General features: G+C 37.3%; 1 protein-coding gene across 10 annotated transcripts in view; it reads left to right on the top strand.

The window, feature by feature from the left end:
- The window catches only part of LOC138718801 (poly(rC)-binding protein 3-like), a 499,598-nt gene that overhangs the window by 187,114 nt on the left and 295,695 nt on the right, over positions 1–16,789 (top strand). For 9 of the 10 annotated variants that reach the window (XM_069853378.1, XM_069853380.1, XM_069853377.1 and 6 more), the window contains exon 3: positions 6,220–6,276. The exons of the other annotated variant lie outside the window; for it this stretch is intronic. The gene's annotated coding sequence lies outside the window, so the exon portion shown is untranslated. The remainder of the gene's footprint in view (positions 1–6,219; positions 6,277–16,789) is intronic. 10 annotated transcript variants of the gene reach the window in all.

The raw sequence follows: 16,789 nt of genomic DNA, 5'->3' as shown, positions 1-16,789 counted from the left end.
CTAGTTCTTTTTTTCTTATTTTTTTCTCTTCCTCACTTCCTTGTGTAGATAGTACTTACGTTTCCCCTTTCATCTTTGCAAGCTGACCACTTCCATTACTTTCCTATTTCTGCTGAGGCTTGTAAGCCGATTTGATGCATTCAGCAGTCAAAAGTGCAGTTCCATGTGCATTTGTGTTGGCTGAGTAAGCAAAATGAAAGAGGCTGACTGTGAAAGTGAAAAGGTGATTTACACCGGTGTCATAGTGCTGTGTGGTAATAAAACATGGGGATTGTTGGACACACATTATATTATGCAATTATATAATTATAAACAATATAATTGGAGGCAGTTGAGCTTGAATGCAGCAGGCTGTTATTTAGCAATCATCTCTTTCAAGGCTCATTAAACACAGATTTATACACAAAATAAAAGCTTTGCTCTATAAAAGCTAAATATGTAGTGGCATTTATTCACCAAAATGTAATACATAGATCTAAAGCTGTCAACATCTATAATGGATTTAGTCAGTGGTGGTGAATGAAGTTGTTCAGTGGGTACGACAATACCAAGTCCTTTTCCTTTACTTAAGGCATTATTTCTGTGACTCCCTTTGTATGTCCATTTTGGAAGGCAAAAAGAGCCTGCATATACAGCTGTGATCCTGGATTTTGAGGTCTGACAAGCAGGGATAGTACATATGTTCAAAATATTTTGAAGGGTGAAGAAGTTCTCTTAGAAATCATCAATATGTTGGATAGACATTAACCCTTAAAAACTTTATGTTTCTGAAATTATGAATGGTCCTGTGGATGAGAAAAGGAAGAAACTGAAATATTTTGTTGCTGTTACCTTAAGTCATTTAAGCTTTTGGTGAGGTATTTCTACATATTTCATTTTCTTATCTGAAGTAAAATAACTTGATTTTATTTTAAAAATATGGGAAAAGCATCTTATGACTTAAGAGGAAAAGAAACACAGAAGTAAGAACTTCTTACAGTGCAGAGATCTGCACCACACGGTGGTACAGTCTGGCCCAGATTTTTAATAGTTGACAGAAATTTGGAACACAAACTTATATTTAAATGTATATGTATAAGCTGAAATTTAGGCGCTTAAATAAGTTTTTATTGCTCTTTTGAGTATCTAGAGCTCCTACTGACTTCTAAGCAGAGCTTTAAAATATCAGTATAAATAACAAGCATTTTTAAAAGAGAGCTTGTAGCCCTCATATTTGTCTAAGTCTCTGAGTGCAGCTCAGCACTACAAAATATCCAACCCATATGTGCTACAGCCACTTCTGTATTCATTTTCAATCCACGTGTGATTTTTTAAGTATTCTATTTTTATGCTCTTCCTGACGTGTCATTAACTTCAGTCTCACACTGTAATTCTTTTCAGTATGTTTAGTTCTCCTTCTTTCTTTATGAGATTAGTAGGAGTCTGAAAGTTGCGGGGCTCCTATGAGTTTCAGCTGCCTTCAATCAAACGAACGGTCTGATGTGACACAGTTGATGGATTGCTGTTTCCAGCATACAGTACCTGAACTTAGCAGTTGGCAGCTGTCAGCTTTTTAGGGAGTTACTACATTTTATATTGTTAGCTTTCACTTTGCCAAGTCGTAAATCCGTGCACAGTAATTGTGGTTTACTTGAGTTTGCCATAATGGAAAATGTTAATTGATATTGTATGAGTTATTACGTCAAATGTTTTGAATGCATGTAAAGTATTGTGATGTTGAAGCCTTCAGTGACTGTATATTGGTTTTAGCCTTTGGTAATTATGATGCAGTTTTTTGAGCTGATTTCTTTCCCCAGTTTCTGTCTTGTTTGTTTATTTATCTAAACGTGTTGACTTGTAATGTTTCTCAGAGTCATGTAAGTGAATTAACAAAGTCCAGCCTCTTGAAAGACCATTCTAAAACATTGCAGTCTTTTCCAAGTTTAGAGATAAAGCATTCCCAAATCCATACTGTGAAATTCAAATGTTGCTTGGTGAGGCTGTTTTTATTTCCTTTTTATTAAACAAACAAGAAAAAAAGAAGTATTTTCTTAGTAATATAGGGACAGATGCTCTCATAGTCTTCACTGTTGTAAAGTGTTCTTATAATAGTAAAACAACGATTTGGTAGAGGGTTTTTTTCTTTCTGTGGTTTATACAAATGTAAATTCCTACACAGCATGCTTACTAAGTTAAAGAATTTCAGGTTTAAATCTTCAGTGGTTATCTACTGTTATCTGATCAGTTGCGGGAATGCCTCGAGAAATTAGTTCCTTTCTAAATATACATTTATATTTTGAAACTGGCAACTCATTGGTGTATTCAGCAGATAGAAACTGCGTAAATCATCTAATTAGTGAATCTCTTAGGTTTGGATAATTTGTTTGGTTTGTGGTTTGAGTTTTTGTCTTTTTTCAGAAAACAGTGGGTAATGAACCTTAGCTGGAAACAGCCTTGGGAAAGCTTGTATTGCTTTTGTTCAGTTTGTATGTTCTGAGTGCATAAGCAGAGAGCTTTGGGCCCCAACCTTTTAACATTTCATCTATATTAAACTCCATTTTAAAAGAAAATACCAAGTTATATTAATCAACATTGCCTTTTTTATTTGTATTTAAAGTCTTCTCTTTTCAAATAAGTTGTCGATAGTCTCCTGGTGCGCTGGATAAAAGAAGTAACCCTTATGTAGTGCTTTAAAGCATTTCATGGCTAGGAAACAGAACAAAGTGAAGTTTTATCTTGGTTGATCACTGCAGTAGAGTGTGCTGGCTTGTATGACATGCAAAAAAATTAATGTTAGACCTCAAATCAAGAATTCATCTTTCCACATGTGCTTTGGTTTTGGTTTGGCTTTGTGTTACTGTCTCCTGACGCACCTCTGTCGTGACACCATAATTGCTTTATTACAAGCTTATATCACCCAATGGGCTGTCATAACAGAGAAGTAACATCATGGATTTGTCTTAAAATTCATGTTAGCAACATACACCCAAGGTGCCTGGTCTCATGGAAGACATTGATGGAGGATCTCCACCATAGACATCTCACAGTGTCATTGACTTATATGACTTTTGGTGTCTGTCTGTCTGTTCTGAGAGGAGGTTCAGTTTGTTCTCCAGGACATCTAGTTTTCCTCCGCTTGAGCCCATCATGACTGGTTCATTGGGAAGCTCTGCATAGGGGCAGAGCGGTGGTGGAATAAGCCTGTGTCTTTAGAGGCACTCTGGTTTCTGAACTGTTACTTTTTCCCATACTCAAACAGGAAATTTATGTCTTGTCTCAGACATTGTGGAGCAATAACATAAAGTTGAGGGTCTTAAAATTGTTACTTGAGGGAGTAAAAAACCACACATGTACTGTAAACGTAAAACAACTTTAAGAGGAAAATGGAATAACAGTGCATACAGAATACTCCATGTTACACATTGAGCAAATTACTCTTTTTGGAAGCTTTAACTCTTTCAAGAAATTGGATGCTAGTTTGGGTGACTTGCACATTTTTCTAATTGTATTTGAATCGGCTTTTATATGGTACATTTCCTACTCTTAAAGTCTAGTCCAAAGATAATAAAATGTTCCCTATTGTAAACAGCTGTACTGCAGACAAACAGCACTGAGCATATCTAATAGGATTCATGCAAGGACCTTTTCCCTCATTAGTATTGCATAACCACATGCTGTGCACTGAGAAGTGGTGGTCTTTTAAAAGAAAGAAGCAAAGAGAAGATTTAAATCCACGAACTCTACCTTGATCTAAAAGGAAATGCTATTTCAGTTCTGTATATGAGGAAACACAAGTTTTGAAATTAAAAGAAGAAAAATATTGTGTATCAAAATTAGTGTGTGAATGTTCATTTTTTTATCTAGATGAACAAATGTGTCTATGATTGAATAAGTTGCTAATATATTTCCATTATACGGAAGCTGATTGATAAACATTCCTCTAATAAAAAATTAAGATAAGAGAAAAGCACTATAGATTAAAAATAGCGAGTAATATTCCTAAAGACATTATGGATCCTAAACCATAGCAAAAGATTTTTCCTTCAGTCTTTCGCAAATAGATTATGAAGATGTAGTTGATGTGCCAGTGATTATCCTGCCACTTACCTTTTAAAATGTTTTGATATCCTCATAGGAAGAGGCTGTAAAAGCCCTTTTCAGATATGGCTGTTACTAGGGCACAGCCTGCTCCGACTCCTGGAATGAAGTCCACAGGATTTGTGCACCTTACAGGAAAAGTAGAGAGACTCTTCTGAGAACAGCGTGGGAGTAAGGGAGCAGTTTCCATTTCCTACTCCTGATAATTAGAAAGACAGAGGTTTGCCTCCAAGGACCTAATGCAAATATTACTTCAAAGTTACTAAGCTAGAGAATTAAGGAAATGTAAACCAAAGTGAAATATACTTCATACGCAGGGGGGAAAATCAGTTTTGGATTGTTTGAAAGCAGTGGATACATTTAAGTTGAGCTGCAGAGTATTGTCCAGTTAGCTTCAAGTTCATCCATTTTAATAATTGAAATGTTCCCTAGGAAAACCATTGTAATAGCAAACAAGCACTGCAAATCAGCAGAAAGGGCTAGCTGTGTAAGTCTCCTCTCCTATGACATGTAAATATATGACAAGGCAATTTGCTTGCAGGCAGTATCAGAAACCTGATGGTCTTTAATTGATCAGTTAGAAATTTCTCCTCCTCTAATCATTTATTCAGTTCTGCATCTCTTTCCTCTTTATAACATGCAAGCATGTTGTGACAGCATTATTCCTGAGGAAATTTCCTGATGCATTATAAAAACAGATTGTTGGTTTTCTCCCCTTGAGGCACATAACGCAGTGTTAGTTTTTACTTTCTTGTTTGCACTCGGCTATGTGTCAACACACCTCACCTCAAAACAAATAGACAAAACCATGAAAATAATCCCTTCTCTCAACGCTCCCAAATAACAGCTATTTTTTTATTTATTCTAAAAAATTGATACCTCTAATCCCTGCCCAAGGCAAGAAAAGGGGGCCTGTAGGATATCTTTTGCTATTTAGGCACTGTGATAGCTCCCATCAAAGTAATGGAAGTTCTGCTGCTTACTTGAGTGGAAATTGGATTGAGCCTTTACTTGATAACCTCATTCTGATGCAGTGGAGTTCTCTGCACCCGTACAACCAAAGGAAAAATAGAAGGGCCAGCATTAATATAGATTGAATTAAAAAAAAAAAAAAACAAACAATTTCAGGTGTCATGTCATAGTTTAAGTGTTCCTACCTGGATATATTTTTGTAGCTTACCTTAAAACCAGTTCACTTGCACTGCTTAAGTGGCGTCAGTGATGGTAGCATCATGTTTTGTGCTTCAGTTTGGAGACAATTAATATAGGAGACAGCTCTTCTGTATGCCAAAATATGTAGATTGTGTACTGTACTATCTCAGACTCATAGTCATATAATAAAGACCCATGTTATGTAGGTGTCATGCTAGTAGAGTGTTGAAACTTGATGTTTTCTTTTCAAGAACAATTCTAGCATTAAGAGTATGTTTTATGTACATTACCAAAAGTTGGACACTTCTAATTCCTGCTTACTTCCTAGTCAACACAGGCTATTAGAGAGTTTGCCTTGTTTTATAGTTCAAGAAGTTTCAACAAAACTCTTCTAAATATTAGTTAGGTTGTATGAATATAAGAACACTAAATACTTGACAGCTATGAGTTTCAGAGAGCTGATTTTACAGAAATGTAATTAATATCATTGTACTCTTGGCAGAAAACAGCCCCCTCATCTCCCTGATGCTCTTTATTTCTTTCCATTCCCTGTCTTACCATTCTTTTTGCTTAATTTCATTCTAAGAGAGAGGTCATCTGTAGAAAGGAGTGAAAAATAAAAGTGGAAGTGAAGGAAGAAGAAGGGCATGTTTTCTTTTCTGGCCTCTGCAGATTTGTTCAAAAAGCACCGTAACAATTGATGTGTATAAATCTTTTTCAATTGGGAGATACTTCTTAGAATCAGCTGCTGAACCTCAATGAACACTCTATAGAAAGATTAAAATGGAATAGACTCCTGACTGGGAAATCTAAGTTATCTGTAAGATTTTTTGAATCTTAGTGGAAAGCAAAGAAGTCGTGGGGTGCTAAGCTCTCTGCAGTGACAAAATCCTCTTTCTCCTTCCCCACAAAAACCTGTGGCTTCTTATCCTTTTCTAAAGAGGGCAAGACTTCATCATGAGTTAAAACGTATTGCTTCATATTCAACAGGTCAAGTTTTCTTCAGACTCAAGCGGAATTGTGGCTCATGGACATTTGAAGTGACAGGTAAGTTGATTTTGACATGTCTTATTACATAACTGCCACATGACAAATATTGATATTGAGTTTGGTAGTCTAAGTGCAAACTATAGACATATTATCTTACTTTTTTTGCATTTACACTAGCGGAAGTGAAAATTTACCTTTCCTTCACTCCCAAATGACACTTCAAAAGCAAGGTACAAATTACTGTTAATGAGTTTTTTCTTCAGAAACACTATACAGCAGTGAACATAAATGTAGTTTCAGTATACCTTACTTCAGGAAATAAGGTTGTAACATGCTCTAGTGTGACAAAGGATATTTGGGCTTATGGGGACACAGAAAATCTAATATAACTGATGCATTGTCCACATACTCATAGAGTAATAAATAACTTTTTGGGTATAATAATAGGCAATGATGCTAAATAAATTAGTGTCATTGTTTCTCTTTTCTCTTCATCAACTTAATCAGTTGGGTAGTGTTGCAAAGAAGGCATCCAAGCACCTCAGTAGTACATAAAAGAGAACCTAAAGTAGGGTTAGCATTTTATGTTGTGCTGTCCACTGAGTGCTGTTATTCATGGCTATAATTTAATAATTAGGGCATATATGGTGTGACCAAGCAGGAGTTTTGCATCCTTTGGAGTATGTGAGGCTGCTCCAGTTCCGCAGGAACTGTGGGAAGAAACGTGAAGGGATTTGATCTAAGCTTGCATAAGGCTCTAGAAACCCTTTGTCACAGGGATATCCACTGTGCAAGTGGTTACTGGAAGGGTTTTGATGTTAAGAAGCAATTAGGCAATTGGGGATGTCCTGCTTTACTTGTGTTACTCAAGAAGATGTGTTGTGGAGAAGTGTATTTAACTGGGTAGAGTTGAAAGTTGAACCGAAATTTGCAGTAGAATTTTCTAAATATGCAAATGTATTACATATATTAGTTCACCATCCCTGAAATCCAGTTTAGGAGACTGCTTAATGATGTAATTTTTCAGGTCACAGGATAACTTCTTCTGAAGCAATATAGACAAGGTATATGTTACTGATAGGATTTTGAGTGCTATTAATGCATGTTGTTCTCTACGTTCAAGTCTTTATGGTTAAGATTGAAAAATAGAGGTAGGGAAAAGTGTCAGTGCTTTCTCTACTAGTCTAAACACGATGATGAATTTCTAGAACTTCGTTGATACTTCAGAGCTTTCTTTTTATGAAACTGTCTAGGAGAGAGTTTAACTCTATTCATCCATTTTACTTCCATCACTTCTTTGCAAGGTATCAAATATGTTTGGGTTTTTTAACTTGCATTTTACATTCATTTTGATACAGACATTGGGATGATGAAATGAAGGTAAAATTAATAATACAGAATATAAAGCATTTTTAGCACCAAAACAGTTTGCCATCCAGACCTGTGTATCACACATTGATTGAGTAGCTTCTAAAATGTCAGTATGTAGTAATTTCTAGTTCTGAAACTCATCCATTCCCAGAAAAACAAACCTTTGTTTGAATTTGTGTGTGTGTCTAATAACTTGCAATAAATTATACAGGCAGGCAAATGAGGGGTGCATGAGACTAAATGGAGTTGTGTCAGTGTGTGTAATGCAAGTGTGATTGGTAGCACTGGATCAAATGGATATATTTTTCTATTGCTATGTTGCATCTTATTATGGATTGGATAAATCAATTCTTTTTTGCTTCTGGGAAGCAGAAAAAGGAAAAATGGTGCTGCAGAGATATGTAGATTTTCCTTCCTTGCAGAAAGGGAAGGATTCATCTCAGCTGGGGACACTCCATGAGTTCATCTTTTCAGAAGAGGATTTCTTTGTGTGAGTGCACATATGTGTGTATCTCCTCTGCATCATAGCAGATCTAGGCATAGATAGATCTTTCCTTAAAAGAAGCTATGTTTTCAGGGTCAGTTTTTCCCTTATTGTGTCAGGAGTAAGTGTCCTAATGTTTTCGAAGGTCTGATGTTGAGGAAATGGGATACATATGTCACAGGCTTGAAGTGAAAATATGAGAGCAACAGAATAACAGTCTGTAGCACATATACAAAGCTGTCAAACCATGGAACACTCTTAAAATTTTTCAGAGTAACATTATTAATGACCTAAAAAAAAAAAATCAGGAAAATAGATGTCAGCCAGCAGATTTTATATGTATATAGCTCATTATGTTGGGAGAGATATGGAGAGACTTTTATTCTTGCAAGAGGAACAGCAGTTTGCTGAAAAAGGAAAGGAGGCACTGGCAGCTGGTTCAGGGAAGGAAATTCCAGCAAGTTGGAAATATAGAGTTGAAAGAGAGATGAAAAGCCCAAATGTAAGAGCTCAGTGGCAGAGGTTATAGTGGAGGACCTACAATGAGAAACTGGAGGGGATGAGAAAGTAAAGAAATACAATTTAAAATGGCCTTCATTATCCCTGGCTTGGTGCATTATGTTTCTGGTGTTCCTAGTGCTTTATTACCTGTTGTGATGGTAGCTACCCTTCTTGATTCGTTTTGCTTTAATTACCAGTTGCATGACTTGAATAGAGCAAAAGTACAAAGGGGATGAAATCACAGACGCAAAGGCCAGGTTCAGACAGGTCCTCTAATGATGGCAGAAGAGAATCTAATCTGCTGAGGGGAATTTTGAAAAGTTACTCATCTGTTAGGGAATAATGCTGATAACTGGGGTGTTTAGAAAATGAAGGAGCACATATAGTACAAAGATACAGGACAGGTGCTGAATAGTGGAAGTGGTGCAGTGAACATGCTTTGTATGTGTAAGAAGTTACAGCAAATTCACCTTTAAAAATTAGTCATCACAAGATGATCTTCCTCATCTTACATATTTTCGTTAAAAAAAAAAGTTTGCCCTGAAATATATCCTGCTGTACCTTTTTTTCTTGGTCTGCTTTTATAACACAGGGTCTTTAATATCCTTGGCATGTGTTTACCAGAATAACTGAACACATGAATGGATTTGGGCACATTCAGGTTTTATTTTTAAATGTACTTTTTCAGGATTTTTCCCCCCTATGTTGCTTTAATTTTAAATTGATTATTAAACTTATTTATTACAGTGATGTCAGTATTTATGTTTTGACAGTTGATTTCTTCTTACAGAAAAGATCTAGGGGTTGAGAAAAACTGAAATAAAGTTTTAGTGGAGGCAGAGCTCCTGAAAATGAGTCTATTTCTGTTCTGCCAGTGTTGTTTCTATTAGAGCAGAACTGCAATGTGCAGAGGCTCAGAAAGATGTCAGTAAAAATAACAACCTGGTATTATACGTGCAATAAATACTGAATATTGGATTGGAGGCTGTTTTATCATTTTTTTCATGTATGCTTTGTTGTTGTGTTTTGTTATGTTTGGGTTTGTTCTTTTGGGGGTTTTCTGTTAGTGCTATTCTGCTTGATGTCTCATTATTTTTCTCCTTTAGTTTCATGGCAGTCTACCAGTTTATGTTAATGACTGTTTCTTTACCCAACCTCATCAAGTATATTACTTGATTATGGTAACTTAATTCAGATAAATGTTTCCATAAGTTGATATCTCTTTTCATTTAACATGGGCTCACTGAAAAACTTGAGAGCACTTGTTTTCATCAAATGGTACTGATAATCCAATCCAGTCTTGTGAGATTTATGTGAAATAAATTTTAGTCTATTAGATCAGATATCAAATCGGAGTTCATGGCAATAATATAACTATTTATGTTTTAAAAACCCACAAAAATCCACAGATAAAATAAAACAAACCAAAAAAATCCTGGTCAGTGAGGACTTGGTCAGTTTTAATAAAAGCAAATGCCCTTTGTTCCCTTCTCAAAGATCCATCAAAGATAGAATCGGCACTAGGATACTCACTTTTACAAATATCAAAGCATATAGGTGTTATTACACAGTTTAGTTGTAACTACTGGACTGAATGCTTTAAAGAACAAGTGAGTGGGTTGCTGAATTACTCAGGTGACTTTAAAGTCCTTTAGGCAACTACATGAGAAAGTATTTGGTTTGTATGATGAATGTTGATCAGCTCTTGGATGTGACCAAGGAATCCTCATCACACGAATGAGCCACACAGAGTTGGTTGGCCTGCAATGGCAGGAAACTTGCCATTGGACCTCAGCTACGATTAGGAGTCGCAGTGTCAGCTGTCAGTTTTTTATTGAGTGGAGCTGAAAAACAGTCCAGTAAGATCTCACCCAAATGTGGACCACTTTTCTGCTACAGCACTGGAAAGAGGGGAGGGCAGGGAAATGACAGAAAGGAAAAGAAAGGAGAAAAAAAAGTGATTCTGGTGTGGTCAGGTTTATTCATGAACCTTTTCCTTCATGTGTTTTCTCAGCAGTATCTGTTTCTATGGAGCAACATATAGAGCTAGTTGGTCATCAGCCTAGAGAGAGTCTTTGCTATTCTACCTATTACGTGGCATCAAAAATACAATTCAGAGCAAGGCCACAGTCGGATTTTAATAAGCAAGTGCAGTAGTATTATCTTCTACAAGGATGGCACCTACTGAAATTCAGTCTCTCCTCCCATTGGCTAGGAAGGTATATTTGGCTGAGCCTTTGTTCTGAAATGCTTTTCGCGTTTCCCTGCATTGGATCTATGCATGTGGCAATCCTTGTTCTATGCTGAATTACCAAGAGATCCTCTATGAAACTTTTGTGTCTGCACTAGCATTTCCCTTGGAGTGGATGGATGTGAAGAGAGTGGCAGAGCTTGTTATTTTAAAGGAAAAAATATTAGGAAATCTTTTAAATTATTATAATTCCTAATAAATTCATCACAGTGTGAGAGAAAACCTCCTGAAGAGCACAGATAACATACCTAACCTTTTCTCAGTCCCAACCCTGCTGCCTCGCTACTGTGCCTATTCTGAGGATGCTTTGTGTTTGGCTAGTGAGTTGCTTGCTGATGCCATGGCTCAGCAAATCACCAGGCTCACATTCTTGATACTTCAATGAGATCTAAGCATATGCTGAATTACTTTCTGTTAAACAGTCACGTGAGTGTGAGGAGAAAATTTAACATGGCCCTAACTGTTATCACAAAACTTAATTTGGTGTTAAACATCCTGTGTTTGAAAATGAAATACGTTTTAAAAGCTTTAGCTTTCACTTATGCATACGTGTCACATGTATACCTCATAGACTGAGTTCAGAAGTATTACTGCTAACACCTCTGGGGAAATGTCATTTCACAAGTTACAAGTTGCTACCAGCACTGAGTCATTATCCTTTCTGTACTCTTCTGTTAGTTTATGGTAGGAAAAGATGTCATGTGCTATGAGGTTTTGGTGTAACCTGAGCAATCAGCATATGCAAACAGATGTATTATTTGTTTTGTGCAACTGGATTGAAATTTCCTTCCCACAGCCAGACAAGGAGAGAGAGAATCTGTGAGAGCACATGCGTTTGAAAACAGTCTCACAATGAGGCAGCATTGGACTGTGACAGAAGGGTCTGTCCAGGTGTGTTTTTTCTTGTGGATAAAGCTTTCTTTGACCTGCCGCTTCTCTTTGATGCTGGCTCTGTCTTGCTAACCTCAGAGGAGGGAATGGGAGAAGTGGATGGAAGCTCAAGTCCTTCTGAGCTTGTGGCATTTATATTGTGAGACAGTTCAGCTCGAGTTCATTTTGCTAAGCTGCTCACCCATAATGGATCTGTCACAGTGGCTTGACAATGTATTTGTATCCATTTTGGGCAGCCCTTGCTGCTCAGCACTCTCCTTGTTAAAGTTCCCAGCAGATCACTCTGATTTAGTGTGTCAAACAGTGTTGCCTCCTCTCCCCCTAAGAATACATCTGTCTTTTTCGTGGTCTTAAGAGGCAGCTGACTGTTCCAGCCACGCTCTACCTTTGAATTTATATCAATTAGCTGAGAGCTCCTCTTAATTTGACCCCAATTTTCTCTTTTTCACCTATCATAAAGACGGCACAGCCAGGCAATTGAGGGTCTTTTGTGTTAGAAACACTATTCTGCTTTTATGTGTGGAATTACAAAATCTATTTGAGTTTCTGGTGTATTGGTAACTTACAAAGAGTTGTTAGTTTGTTCCTAGAGTAAAGACATGGCAGGGATAGCGGAAAGGAGAATAACGATATCTCACAAACTGAAAATCCAGCCTTCCTGCCAACTTGGTCTGGGAAATCAAGTTAACTTTCAGAGACTGAGCTGCTAATAAAACAGGAAAAATATAGTGATTTTTCTTTTCCAGCTACTGATACTGAAATTATGTTAATCTGTTTAACTCCAAGTTCGGGTTGAAAATTTGGTATCTTTTATTCTGTTGCAAACTTAGTTGAATCTGAAACACAGTTTCAGTCCTAGTTGAGCAGGAGGATATTCTACTCTCTCCCTTTGTCTTCCCCCAAACATGAGAATGTTTTCCAGTTCAGATCACCAAATAAGCCTGTAGCAAGACATCCACTGCTACATATATCAAGCTGAGCTACAGGCTTTAGCAAGGTCTGGGGAGCCAAGTGAAAATTAAACCCCTGACTCTCTTCTCTACTAATTCCTCCCCTGGGTCTCTCCTTTTCAGATTTCTGCTCTTCCTTTCCCCTTCTCCTCCTTTTCCTCCCACCCTCAGTGCTGCTTTTTCTTTGAATACATTGCCGCTCCTTCAGGATTCATCCTATATAACATAGTTTATGTGTGTATTCATAGCTCCGTAGGCTTTCAGTTCACCTTAGAGATTCATTTCCAAGCTTGGGTTCAAAAGACTAGAGGCATCCCTGGAGACTGCTATCTCCTACAGCAGTGCCAAGGTTCCAGGTCAGTCCTGTACTGTGTGTGGAGTTCAGATTTAATAGGATGTCCTAGTATTTCTCTTGTTCATCCTGCACAGCCCCATCTCTAATAACATAGCATCTGAACTGCTCCTTTTGTATTTGCTGAGGCAGATAGAAATAATAATGCTGGTCAAAGGCTAATGTTTTAAGGGGTATTGCTTTTAAAACCACACAAAAGTTCAATGAATTCTGCCATCAAAGTGTGTCAACTGAAAGTTAACTACGAAGAGAGAGTGAAGCTCACGTCATTCTCAGCCAGGTGCATTTAGCAAAGCTGTACGCCAGGGACTTTCCTTCTCACTGGTAACACTTACTGCAAGAAATATAAAAAAAAAAATCAACCCTGTACCTTGTACTTCTTTTTGTCATGTATGGTTGTACCATTCTCTCTCAGAGCTGTCCATCTGTGGTTTTCTAATTTGCACAATATTGGTGTACTGGTTTTTGTCTTCCATTACCTCCTCTTGAAAATGCATGTGGGAGAGAGAGAGGGCGCTTGACAAATCCACTGCTTTTCTGAGACCTTTCCAGCACTTCCAGTATCTGTATTAATTGTAAAAGCTGAAATGAAATATCTTGGGCTACACTGACCTCATCATCTGTTTTTCAGATAGTCTATCCATCCCATAAATCCTCTTAGAGATAAGTTAAAAAGGCCTGTAGAAAAGATATAGTCTGGATGTAATAATTAAGCAGGTGTTAAGCAGCAGCCCATTATTCATGTATCAGGGGGTTTTTTATGATAACTTTTTTTATCTTTTTTTTTACTGCTTGAAGAGAGACTTAACGCCATTTCCGATTGCCGAAGGGCAAGGTTGAGTGATGGGAGACAAACCTTCTGAAAGGTAACCAGCATCTGCAGAGCAGAAGTTTCCTTGATAGGAAATTAGTTTTAGAAGTTGCTTCCTCCTTGCTAGGCAATACCATTTATGTTTTTTGGCTGAAGGGTGAATTAATGCTGAAGGGGCAAAAACCTTCTGTGGGTGCAAGGTATGGATGGAAAGAGTACTCCTTCTGTCATCCACATCATTTAAAATCCATTTTTAGTTATGCCCATCAGACAAAACTGGGAACTCTTTTTAAGCAGTGATGTATTAAAGACTGCAGTTGGCAGATCATCCAAACCAAAAAACATTGGGAGTCCCGACCTTGCAAATGAGTAAATGTGCAAAAATTCAGATTCCATTTTTAAAAGGGAAGGTACAGACAAAACCAGGCCTTTTATTTATTGTTGCAGTAAATTTGGGTATTCAGTAAGTAACTTCTGTAGCAAGCTTACAATTTTCTACAGAGAGAAAGTAGCCAACCTGATGTTTTGGGGGTTTTTTTCCATTTCTAAACTGCTTCTCATGAAATTACGATCAGTTGCAATTTGGGATCAGAAATACTGCACAGGGAATGAAAAGCCTCAGCTGCTTTTGCTAAATGAAATAACTGTGTCTAAAAGGACTCTGCACAAATGGTTTCCAGAGGGCTGTGGAGCACACTGGCTCTGTGTACGCTGCTCTGCTCAAAGTGGAGCCTGGAGCCTGGCTGACATGTTGGTTTCCCGGGTAGTCAGTGTCTGGAAAGCTTTCAAATGCTTGATTGTCTTCAGAATGAAACCTTTCTGCACAGGATTGATAAATACTAATTTAACCCTTTGGTTAAGCAATATTACTGGAGAAGGGCCTGTTTCACAACTGCTATTGCATTATCACCACTCAGCTGTGTTTCATGAATCCTGGATTATAAGCAATTTGGGGCAGATAACATCTCTGCCATTGTGCTTTGGATTGTGGTTGGCACAATGAGGCCCCGCTGCTACCCTGCTTTGCAGGGAGTTATCAGTGGGGGAGAATTATAACAGCTAGGAAATTCATCAAATGTACAGACAAGATACTCAGGTATAAAGGGTGCAGGATTAGCATGGAACTGAAAAGACTTTTGAGACGTTTCCTGGTTAAACATTTCCTACTCTTCTGTACTGTTTCATCCCTAACAAAAAATTAAATTTCTCATTAAAAAAATATGCATTTCTTTCTTTCTGTAGAGAATAATCATGGTTGCAATGTCATAATCGGATCTTGCTCAAGATAGGTATTCTTTCCCCTCCCACTTTTCACGTTGTTAAAGACATCGTTTTCACTCAATATTGTGTGATGTTGAAAAATCAGCAAAAACCAAACATTCTTGAGCAGTTTTGGTTTGCAAAAAATACTCTTTCAGAGTTGCTTCTTTCTGAAGCAACTTATGTTTTCCCCTGTATTATGAGGGGAGTCACAAACACCCTAGAAGCCTTTGTTTTGTGAAGATATTTTCTTTAGTATAAAATAAGAGTTTCCAAGGTAGACATTTTTTTAATTGATTCCAAAGTTTCTTTTGACTCTCAAAATATTTAGGATTGTCATCAGTATGTTAACAAGCTTCTTCCTTTAAAAAATACTTCCTGTACTTATGAAACAAGAACCCACAAACTCCTTTATATTGTTGGCATTATCTTTTGGGAAAAAAAAAAGAAACAAAACACAGAAACAAGCAAAACAAGAACAGTTTAACTGTTTGTTTGTTATCAGGCATTTACAATTTATCATTCTTTTGGACTTGTAAGGTAGTAGTTTCCTTCACTAGCATCATACTGCAAAGCTCTTTGTCAGCAATTAGAAATATTTGCAATATTTCCTTGTAAAATGTCTAGATTCTAACAACCACCTTTCACTCGGTGATTCTCACCAATGGCTTATTCATTTAACTTATTCACGGTGGTTAATGTGTGCTTGCCTAAAAATATTTGCAAAGTTGGTAGAGTGAGGTTATATCTTTGCTTAGATTAGCTGACAGAGCTGGAAAATGAAAAAAAACCCATGAAGCACACCACAGACCCCTCTATAGTATCACCAATTAGGCAGCTTGTGTGATACCACAGCAGCAGCTTTGAAGAACCTTCTTTTTCCAGTGACTGGCAGTGCAGCAGTGTGGGAATTTGGAGAGGGCTGATAAATTTGTTTCCCAGGAGGAAAAATAAATGGGAGTAAAGCTCAATGAAATTGAGTGGTTGACAGCAGTTATGTGATTTCCTTAATAAAGTCTCTGACTTCTCTGGACATGGACAGTGCTGGAAGCACAAGCCAGGGCTAATTACTTGTAGTATTCAACTAAGATTAGTACAGCTGGGGAAGGAGAAGACCTGCATAGCTTTTTTTTGTTCTCCCTTCCTTTTTTTCCCTTCCTTTTTTCCCTTCCTTTTTTTCCCTTCCTTTTTTTCCCTTCCTCTTTTTCCCTTCCTCTTTTTCCCTTCCTCTTTTTCCCTTCCTCTTTTTCCCTTCCTCTTTTTCCCTTCCTCTTTTTTCCCTTCCTCTTTTTTCCCTTCCTCTTTTTTCCCTTCCTCTTTTTCCCTTCCTCTTTTTTCCCTTCCTCTTTTTTCCCTTCCTCTTTTTTCCCTTCCTCTTTTTTCCCTTCCTCTTTTTTCCCTTCCTCTTTTTTCCCTTCCTCTTTTTTCCCTTCCTCTTTTTTCCCTTCCTCTTTTTTCCCTTCCTTTTTTTTCCTTCCTTTTTTTTTTTCTCTTAGTGAAAGAAATTAAGTTAATACAGGTCTCTTACTTCTAGGACTAAAAGCCATCAGTACCAAGGAAAATACGTCTCTTGTTCTGACTGGAGTATCTGCAGGAAATCACTTGAAATATCTCCACACTTGAGAATTATCAGTGGTACAGAAAATAACGATTGCTTATCTGAAGAAGAGGTGTGTTGCAACCTAACTAGAGTTAAATA

The sequence above is a fragment of the Phaenicophaeus curvirostris genome, chromosome 3 (genome assembly GCF_032191515.1).
Source record: "Phaenicophaeus curvirostris isolate KB17595 chromosome 3, BPBGC_Pcur_1.0, whole genome shotgun sequence".
NCBI lineage: Eukaryota > Metazoa > Chordata > Aves > Cuculiformes > Cuculidae > Phaenicophaeus > Phaenicophaeus curvirostris.
Note: the sequence above shows the minus strand (reverse complement) of the source record. Positions and strands in the feature narration are given on the sequence as shown.